Raw genomic sequence first — 10,718 nt, 5'->3', positions numbered from 1 at the left:
CTACTCCTGCACCTATTGTCTATTGTCTAATTCTGCCCATACAGGATTTACCCAGGAAATCAAGCAGCCTTGTAGTGTTGTGGGACAGATTTAAGCAAGGGGAGGGGGCAGTATCCAATTGATTATTTAATGGAGTTTAATCAGTACCTGTCTCTAAGCGACATGAAGACCCAACTCAGATAGCTTCTGACCGATCAGAGGATGGCAGTTCATAATGGTACTGCTCTCATGTAAAGAGGAGGTGTGCTGTGGTGGATGGATGAAGTTCTGAAGCACAAACATCTGAAGAAGTGTCATAACATACTTAAAACGTTAAGCCTGTTTTCTCTCCATTGAGGAGAAAGTGAGGTCTCCATTGATACAACCAGACTTGCTGAGTTTCTCCAGCATTTTCCATGTCTATTTAGTATTTTGCATCTGTTAAATGCTTAATTGTCATTTATTGTTGGTTCGTCACGATTCAAGTTAGCAATATGTAAATGACAGCTATCATGGGCAACACCTTCATTGGACAGAATGCAGGAGAGGTTTATGACAATGAGTTCAGGAATGAAGAATTTCAGATATGAAACTTGATTGAAGAAGCTGGAGAAAGGAGATTTGGAGTCTATGTACATAGATCCCTCAAAGTTGCTACCCAAGATGATAGGGTTGTTAAGAAGGTGTATGGTGTTTTGGCTTTCATTAACAGGGGGACTGAGTTTAAGAGCCATGAGGATTGCTGCAGCTCTATAAAACCTTGGTTAAACCACACTTGGAACAATGTGTCCACTTCTGGTCGCTTCATTATAGGAAGGATGTAGATGCTTTGAGAGGGTGCAGAGGAGATTTACCAGGATGCTGCCTGAATTGGAGGGCTTGTCTTATGAAGAAAGGTTGAGTGAGCTAGGGGTTTTCACTCTGGAGAGAAGAAGGAAGAGAGGCAACTTGATAGAGGTGTACAAGGTAATGAGAGGCATAGGTGGAGTAAATAGCCAGAGACTTTTCCCCAGGGCAGAAATGGCTGTTGTGAGGGGTCATAATTTTAAACTGACTGGAGGAAGATGACAGAGATGGGTTCTTTACACAGAGAATGGTGGTTGCATGGAATGAACTGCCAGTGGTGGTAGTAGAATCAAAGACATTAGGGACATTTAAGTGATTGCTGGACAAGCACATGGACTGCAGTAAATTGAGGGATGTGTAGGTTAGGTAGATCTTAGATTAAGATAAATGCTTGGCATGATATCGTGGGTCAAAGGACCTGTACTGTACTATGTTACATGCAAAAAAAATCTGTTTGAAGTATTCAAACTCATGAGAGGTCTGGACAGCGTAAGTAGGGAGAAAATGTTTCCACTCATGAAAGGATCAAGAACCAGGGGCACAGATTTGAAGTACTGTCATTAAAAGACAAAAAACATTTCACTCAGCGAGTCTATAACACACTGCCAGAGAGTATGGTGGATGCAAGTTCAATTGAGGGATTATAGGGGAATTAGGTAGTTATTTGAAAAGGAACAATGTGTAGATTTATGGAGAGAAGGCAGGAGTGTGGCATGAAGAGGGATGCTCATTTTGACAGTCACAATAGTTGGGCTGAATGGCCTCCTTCTGCACTTTAACAATGATGTGAACCTGTGAATTGTTCCAGTGTTTGATGTCAACAAATATTGAATGTAGATGGTCTTCCTGTTTTCCATACATCAGGGATGTGATGATGCAGTTTCTAATGAACAGTAGCAGCTGCTGTTGATCTTAGAGACCAGCAGTCTCCTTTCACTCTCTTTTTCATCCTCGATGTACAACAGGCTAAACCGATGGAGTTAGCAGATACATTGAAGGCTAAAATAAAAACATATGGTCGTGTAAGGAGAAGTGATTATACAACGTTTGGAAATAGAAAATGGTTTCCTGATATTTAGATACTCCAAACAGAATTAGCTGAATTACAGTTAGAAATGAGAAAACTTGACTTAGAGCAAATGACTTCTAACTGCAAAATGTGAGCTCAAATAAAAAGAGAGAAATAGAAATGAAGTCTTGAATTAGAAGAAAAAGAAAGGAGAGGAGAAAGGGAAAAGCTAATTCGAAAAGATAGATGTGCGGACAAAGTGGTCAAAACATATTTGGACCTTAATGTTACAGGCACAACTTTGTGACTGTGTATGCAAGTTCATGAGGGGAAAAAGCTTTAGGTTATAAAACTGTTCAAAAAACAATACTTGAACTTCTCCCTGAAGCTTATCAATTAAAGTTTAGAAGCACAAGAATGAAACTTAATCAGGCATTTGTAGAATGTGCAATGAAAAAGAATTGATGCTTGGGTGTGTGGTTTCAAATATTAAAATTAAAGAATATTTTTGATGTAGATTTCGATTTTATTGTCACATATTCTCAAGTACAGAAGTACAGGAGTGAAATGTGTACAATGTCACCTCACACAGTATCATTTCATGTACAGAGGTACCTGGGTACAAAACAACTCAGGTACTAAGTCGTAAAAGAGAGAAACAAAGTGAAGAAGTTAAGCATTAAAGACCATCATAGTATAAGTAGAAAAATAAAGAAATAGGGTAATAGCTAATATTAAAGTCCTTCTTAATATAAACTAGAAAAATAAAGAAGTATAGTTAAAAGTTCAACAGTCTTTCTTGAGTGTTAGCCATAATGGGGCCCCAATCTTATCCGCTTAGCTTGCTCTCAGGAAGACCTCCACTGCCTGTTCTTAACGTCACCACTGCAGATCCTGGGGAACCTCCCTCACTGCACACTCTTCCAGTGTTGGGCTCGGCTCTGAACGAAAAAAGCCACACTCCAGACCCGATGAAGCCACGATGTCATCACCGCTGCTCCTGTCGCTGAAACTGCCACCTCCACTCTCCTCTTGCTGTCTCTGGAACATTCTCAGGCAGGACTAACTCGCAGCCTCCGATCGCCAAGCACCCAGAACGTTCTCAGGCAAGGCCCGCTCACAGCCTCTGATCACCGGGAGCCCGGAACATTCTCAGGCAAGACCCGCTCACCTTCAACTGCCGGGAACCCGGAACATTCTCAGGCAGGATCCGCTCACAGCCTCCAATTGCTGGAAACCTGGAACATGCTCAGGCAAGACTCGCTCGCAGCCTCTGTTCACCGGGAGCCCGGAACATGTTCAGACAGGACCCGCTCACCTTCAATTGCTGGGAACCCGGAACATTCTCAGACAGGATCTGCTCACAGCCTCCGATCGCTGGGAACCCAGAACATGCTCAGGCAAGACCTGCTCGCCTTCAATTGCCGAGAACCCGGAACATTCTCAGGCAGGACCCGCTCACCTTCAATTGCTGGGAACCTGGAATATTCTTGGGCAAGACCCGATCGCAGCCTAAGATCGCCGAGAACCCGGAACATTCTCAGGCAGGACCCGTTCGCAGCCTCTGATCGTTGGGAAACCAGAACATTCTCAGGCAAGGCCCGCTCGCAGCCTCTGATCACCAAGAACCCGGAACATTCTCAGGCAGGACCCGCTCGCAGCCTCTGATCACCGAGAACCTGGAATATTCTCAGGCAGGTCCCGCTCACAGCCTCCGATCGCTGGGAAACCGGAACATTCTCAGACAGGAACCGCTCGCAGCCTCCGATCACTGGGAACCCGGAAAATTCTTGGGCAGGACCTGCTTGCAACCTCCGATAGCAAACTTGCGAACATAAAGGAGGTTGATGGTAGAGATAAGCTTTTTCCCGGGGTGAAGGATTCAATAACAACAGGTCATGCTTTCAAGGTGAGAGGTGAAAAGTTTAAGGGGGATATATGCGGCAAGTACTTTATATAGAGTTTGGTGGGTGTCTGGAATACGTTGCCAGTAGAGGTAGTAGAGGCAGGCACACTAGATTCATTTAAGATGCTTCTAGACAGATGCATGAGTAGGTGGGGAGCAGAAGGATACAGATGCTTAGGAATTGGGCGATAAGTTTAGACAGTGGATTTGGATTGGCTCAGGCTTTGAGGGCCGAAGGGCCTGTTCCTGAGCTGTAAATTTTCTTTGTTCTTTGTTGTGAACATGGAAGAATTTAGAAATAATATGCCAGTAAACCTAAAAGCATCTTTAGATGAGTGGTATCAAAAATCAGAGAAGCAACAACGGTGAAGAGATTATTATTTATGCGGACCATAATTCTTTGATTTTTTTGAGAGAAATTTTGGGACAAGAACTTACAGATGTTTCAAGGGAATTTAATCCTCCAGCCTTACAATTTAAAAATCTTTCAAGTACCTGGAAAATGTAATGCTGTAACTGATGTTTTTATCAAAAGCATAAATGAAGGAAGCTGAATGCTGAGATCCAAATGGACCAATGTAAAATACAGCTGCCATGAAACTCATTGTAGACTTACTGTCAATATGTTACTACTGGTAACGCATCAAAGAGATAGAATTATAAAGATTTCTTTGTCATGAGAAATGAAAATGTCTCTTAAGGATACATTTTCATTCTTCTTTGGGGGAGGTGTGGTGAAAGGTGTCTAATATAATTTTTAGAGTTTGTATTTTAAAACAGTGGCATATGCCATTGGTTGCTTTTCTGAAGGGTTGAAAAACAATTGGGCCAAACAGCTTTAGAATGGTGACCAAATCACAATGTGCTAGAGAACGAGGATTCTTTGATGTGTTTACAGAAAGTTGCTTTTAATGTGTTGGTTTACAACAGGTAGAGGAGATATTGAAGAACATTAGCTTGTTTTAGTTTAGGATAGTCAAGGATTGGTTTTAGTTAAGACAATCCTGAGATTTAAATCTTGTCAAGTGCTCAGAGGAGTCATTAGATACCTTAAGTTTTAGAAAATATAAAGGTAGATAAATATCTGGGAGCTGATCAATTGTATCCCAGGACACTGTGGGAATTTAGACAGGAAATTGCAGGACCCCTAGCAGAATATTTGTATCATCTATAACCATGGGTGAAGTGCCGAAGGAATGGAGGGTGGCTAATATTGTTTTACTATTATTTAAGAAAGGCTGTAAGGACATGCCTGGAAACTATAAACTTGTGAGTCTGATGTTGGTGGGTAGGTTGTTGGAGGCAATTCTGAAAGATAGGATTTACATGCATTTGGAGAGGCAAGGCGACATTAGGGATAATCAGCATAGCTTTTTTCTGAGGAAAATCATATCTCACAAACTTGATTGAATTTTTTAATAAAGTAACCAAAAAGATTGATGAGGGTAGAGCAGCAGATGTTGTTTACTTGGACTTTAGTAAAGCCTTTGAAAAGTTTCCGCATGGTCGATTAATTAATAAAGTTAGATCACATAGGATTCAGGGTGAGCTTGCCAATTGGATACAAAATAGGATTTACAATAGGAGACAGAGGATGGAGACTGAGGGTTGTTTTTTGGACTGGAGGCCTGTGACTAGTGGTGTTCCACAGGGATTGGTGCTGAGTCCACTTTTGTTTGTCATTTATATAAACGATTTGGATGAGAATGTAGGAGGCATGGTTAGTAAGTTTGCAGATGACACCAAAATTGGTGGTACAATAGACAGCGAAGATGGTTATCTAAGATTACAAAAAGATCTTGACAAATTGGGCCAATGAACTGAGGAGTGGCAGATGGAGTTTAGTTTGGATAAATGTGAGATATTGCATTTTGGTAACACAAGCAAGGATAGGACTCATACAATTAATGGTAGGGTCTGGGGTAGTGCTGTAGAACAGAGAGACCTAGGGGGTCAGGTACATAATTCTTTAAAACAAAATCTTTAAAGCTAGATTTTATTCTATGGTCTAGCCTGTCCAGTGAGATATTAGTTGGGATCATAACATAATTGATGCCACAAATTAAGGTAAATAGTAAATAAGGGAGTTGGTTACATCACCTGTGGGCTGCTTAGCAGTTGATACAAAGCAGCAGCTTCTTACCTCCCAGCATATCCCTTTCAGCATATCAGGATTTTCTTAAGAAGGATATCAAAGCCATAAATCACTGCGCCCCCTCCACCACCCCACCTCTGCTGCTTGCATGCCTGCTCTATCAGCCTCCTGTCCTCATTCAATTGTGACATGCAGCGGACACTCTCTCCCTGGCGCTGACAACAATCTCCACCAGCACTATGTGCTCACTCTGCCCTTACAGTTCTTCCCGCTGATCAGCTGGGACACATGTGGCTGGTTGCCAGGTAGGAGGTGATCGTATGATATACTGTCCAGTCTAGTCAGGTTCTTTGGCCAACTTTAACCTCATTCTAATACTCACTAGCTCCCCCTGAGGATTGGGGCCATGGATTCAGACTGAGCACAACAGTACAGTGACAGACAATTTAATAAAAAGAAGAAAATTGTTCTGGGTTTGCTATGCTCCGTGCAATATATTGAATAGCTATGCAGAAGACAAAAGCTACACATGTAGCTTTAATCAGTGTTATTTGTACTTTTTGTAGCTGCACACGATATAATTAAAAGTATTATTGGCTCGGGTTGCTTTACCTGAAGCCATTCCAAAACAGTTTTACATTTTGTTTGCAAGGCCACTTCAAATGTAAAGAACCACATCAAATGATCTGCTGCCTTTTGTTCAATTCAGTAACGAGCAAAGGCAGAAACCTTTCCAGTAACACAGGAAAATCCACAATTTACAATGTTCTGTGAAATCAAAATACAACTCAATTCAACTATTTACACCAGTAACAGTATCTACAAGCTGTGTAGCTAAGTTATTGCAGTGACGTAAATACAGGTTCAGCAGCTGTGTTTAGAACAAAACAGTTTGATTTCAACTTTAATTTTAAGGTCTACTAATGCCACCCAAAGAGCTGTTTTGCTCTGTATTTTGTTATTCATGCCCCCTATAAAAATACAGGGCTGGATTTTGCTGGTGTAGAAGCTCTGCAATATGTCCTGTTGGTTTGAATTGCTTGTGCATGTTTAGGTTTCAAACCATCCTCTTGTTAATGCTCATAATAATGGACCCGATCTTATTGGACAGGGCCACTTGAGACACGTCCTTTTAGACTTATTCATGCACCCTGAGGTTTCAAATACTTTTGCCAACAAAGTTGTTTGAGAAATGAAGTTTTTCCCAAACAGTCCCTCAGGATTGAGGATGCCCGGATTAGTCCTGTGTGTTATCTGCAGACTCTGCCACATTCAGGGCAGGCAGTGCTTCAAATCAGGTGGATGAATCATTTAGAAGTTTGCGTGCTCTCTCTCTCTCCAACACCTTAAGTTTCCTCTGAGTGTTCCCAATGACAGCTCCTGATATATTCAGTACCATCCCATTTCCATTTTAGCCGGTCACAAGTCTATGACTTCGCAGTATGTTTAAACTCTTCAGGAATGTCCTCTGAAGCTTTCCCACTGTCCTCTTGAGAGTCTTTTCCAGGGTCAAGTACAAAGCAGAGCAATTGCATTGGGTTTCTGGTGAGAGCCATAACTAGTCCTGCCTAGTGGAGTTAGTTTTAAGTGATTAGCCCGTTGAATTTGTGAATTTTGACTTGGAAGAGAGTTGCAAGATGTTTTGCACTTCATTAAACAATGGGACAATTGATGTATCCTTTTAGCAAATACGATTTGAAAGGTTTGCAAAATATACTGGGAAATGACTATCAAGGAGTGTGAAATGGATTTAGTCTATTCACTGTCAAATCTGATACACAAAGAGATACAAAGTGAGGGGAAGAAAGATTGGATTCAAAGATAGAAGGAAAAGACAGAAAATGAAAAGTATGTAAAAAATTAAAGTTTAAGCTCTACATATTTTGAATCTCTTTAAACAAGGAAAGAGATTCTACATTTTCTGGGTCACTGGTAAGTAGGGTTTGTAGGAAGGGGTTTGCATGCTGAGTGTGTAGCAGGGAGTGGTGTTGACAGCAAGGCTGAAAGATGGCTTCCTGGGGACACCAGGTCTCAGTGAGGAACCCTCACCCACACAAGACTGTGAGCAAAAATAACAGTGCTTGCTGGGTGACAGCCCCAGATGGCAAGTCCCACACGAGCCACTGGTTCAATAAAAGGAATGATGAAGCACATCTTGGCCTTTTCATAGCCTCAACTGGTGTCCAGACGGGAAGGCTGCTTATAAGGCTTCCAGTCCCAGTCCTGATCCCAGGAGGGAAGCGGAAGGGTAGCTGATCTGTACATACTCCCTCCCATCTAATTACACAGCCGCCCAACCTCTGAACCTACCTTCAATGGAGAAATTAAATTTAGCCCACAGTACCTAAATCAGACTGTACATTGATTTGATTTAATTTATTACTGTCAAGTGTACTGAGATCCAGTGAAAAGTATTGTCTTATGTGCTTTAGAGGCAGATTGTTAGAACAGTTAAATATTTAACTATTTACAAGTTAGAATACTTCATATCAAAACGTGCAAAGAAGGTAAGGAGGAGAGAAAATAATGGAAATCATCAGGGAGGTAGCAAGAAAAAGTACAAAGAACAAAGAAAATTTACAGACCAGGAACAGGCCCTTTGGCCCTCCAAGCCTGAGCCAATCCAAATCTACTGTCTAAACTTGTCGGTCAATTCCTAAGCATATGTATCCCTCTGCTCCCCACCTACTCATGCATCTGTCCAGACACATCTTAAATGAATCTACCGTGCCTGCCTCTACCACCTCTGCTGGCAACGCGTTCCAAACGCCCATCGCCCTCTGTGTGATGTACTTGCCACGTGTATCCCCCTTAAACGTTCCATCTCTCATCTTGAAAGCATGACCTCTTGTGATTGAATCCTTCACCCTGGGAAAAAGCTGGTCTCTATCCACCCTGTCTATACCCTTTATGATTTTGTAAACCTCAATCAGGTTCCCCCCTCAATCTCCTTTTTCCTAGTGAAAATAAACCTAACCTACTCAACCTCTCTTCATAGCTAGCACCTTCCATACCAGGCAATATCCTATCCACCTGTGCAGCAACCTTCAGGGTACAATGGACCTGCACTCCCAGATCTCTCTGCCCATCAACTTTTCCCAAGGTTCTTCCATTCATTATATAATTCGCTCAAGAATTAGACTTACCTAAATGCATCACCTCACATTTGTCTGGATTGAAAGCCATCTGCCACTTTTCCACCCAACTCTCCAGTCTATCTATATCCTCCTGGATTCTCTGACAGTCCCTTGTGCTTTCTGCTACTCCACCAATCTTTGTGTCATCTGCAAACCTGTTGATCACACCGACAGTGCCCTCTTCTAGATCATTTATGTATATTACAAACTAAAGTAACTAAAAAAAAGAAGATTCCAAACTCGACATTTATAGAAGCTAATTTAGAGTCCCAGAGATTAATAATGATTAAGATTTATTATGCCATTACTATCACTTGAAAAGACATGCCTTAATGTTATCTGGTGGATGGCTACCAGGTAGTTACTGCAACTTCTTGTATTTGATTAATGAAATTGGTTCACTCTCAGTGAGGTATCAGTGTCACAATGTTCTTGGATAAACTGGGTTCTGTTTAATTGCACCTGTATGGACATGGAAAGTTGCTGTCTGATTTACTCCTTATTAATTGTGAAACCTCGTAGCCTCCCCATTATTCTTACTGTGAAATCTAGGTATATTTTCATTTGTTAAAGAAACATGATGTGCCACTAGCTTGCCTTTCAGTGAGATCCAGAAGAATCTGTTGTATTTGTTGGCAATGCTCATGGAAAATAACCTGACATAAGTATTCCTCTGTATGTTGCTAGCTCTCTGATACTCAGCATCATTGTTTATGGATTCTGAAATGTTCTGTGAGAATGTAAATTGTGGTTAGTACTGTACATACCACAGTAAGAAAAGAACCTTTATTAGTTGCGTGTGGGGAACTCCAAAAAGGTGCAGTGATCTTTCTCTAGCTGCAAAGCAGCTAACAGAAAATCATAAGAAAACATCTATTTCAAAAGGATTGAACTACATCAAACCCTAAAAATAGGTCATTGGATGAGAATCAGTTTTTAAGCTCTTGCACCTGGGAAAGATTCAGTACACGATGAGAAGATGAAAACCTGTTGCTATAAATGTTACAAGAGCTTGTCAAATCTCAGTTCAGCTTCTAATGGGCACAAGTATAAACTGTCCTCAACCTGTCACTAAATTGAAAATCTTACTCAGTGCCATAATACGTGCAGTGGCAGAAGGTGTCTTCACAAAGTTTTCATATTCTCATCATGTGCTGAATTCATCCCAGGTGTCCTCTCAAGATTGACAACAATTGCAGAAGTGCACAGGAGCTTTATTTACACCTGGCTATGCTTTACCTGACCTAAAATGATCTGATATTGGCAATAAGTGATAAATCAAACACTTCACTCCTTCGCACTGAAACAGTTCACCTTGCTGAAAATAAAGCTTAAAATGTGTTGCTGGAAAAGCGCAGCAGGTCAGGCAGCATCCAAGGAGCAGGAGAATCGACGTTTCGGGCATGAGCTCTTCTGAAAATAAAGCTTCTTTGGAAATGATAAATTTATGATGAACGTTCTAGTGATGAGTTGAAGTAGTTCCTAAACTATCATTATAAAGGACCTAATTTAATTGTATATTCATTATCTTATAATTAATGAATTCTGCTTTAAATAAGAGTCCATTACTGCACCTGATTATTATAATTCAGTCTTATTTCAGTGTCAAAACCAAACTGGATTCCTAACAATCTCATCATCACTATTTTCTTCTCCTGTAAAGAAAAACTATGATAATGAATTTTGTGCCAGTTAGAATGTTGATTGCTTGTCCTGGAAAATGGAGCAACTCCTCATTTTGAAAGA

The 10,718-nt window shown here is 41.0% G+C and overlaps 1 protein-coding gene across 3 annotated transcripts in view; it reads right to left on the bottom strand.

The window, feature by feature from the left end:
* Nucleotides 1-10,718, bottom strand: part of c16h11orf49 (chromosome 16 C11orf49 homolog) — a 340,513-nt gene that overhangs the window by 93,001 nt on the left and 236,794 nt on the right. The window lies entirely within an intron of this gene.

The sequence above is a fragment of the Chiloscyllium plagiosum genome, chromosome 16 (assembly GCF_004010195.1).
Source record: "Chiloscyllium plagiosum isolate BGI_BamShark_2017 chromosome 16, ASM401019v2, whole genome shotgun sequence".
NCBI lineage: Eukaryota > Metazoa > Chordata > Chondrichthyes > Orectolobiformes > Hemiscylliidae > Chiloscyllium > Chiloscyllium plagiosum.
This window is presented reverse-complemented; position numbering and strand designations above follow the sequence as displayed.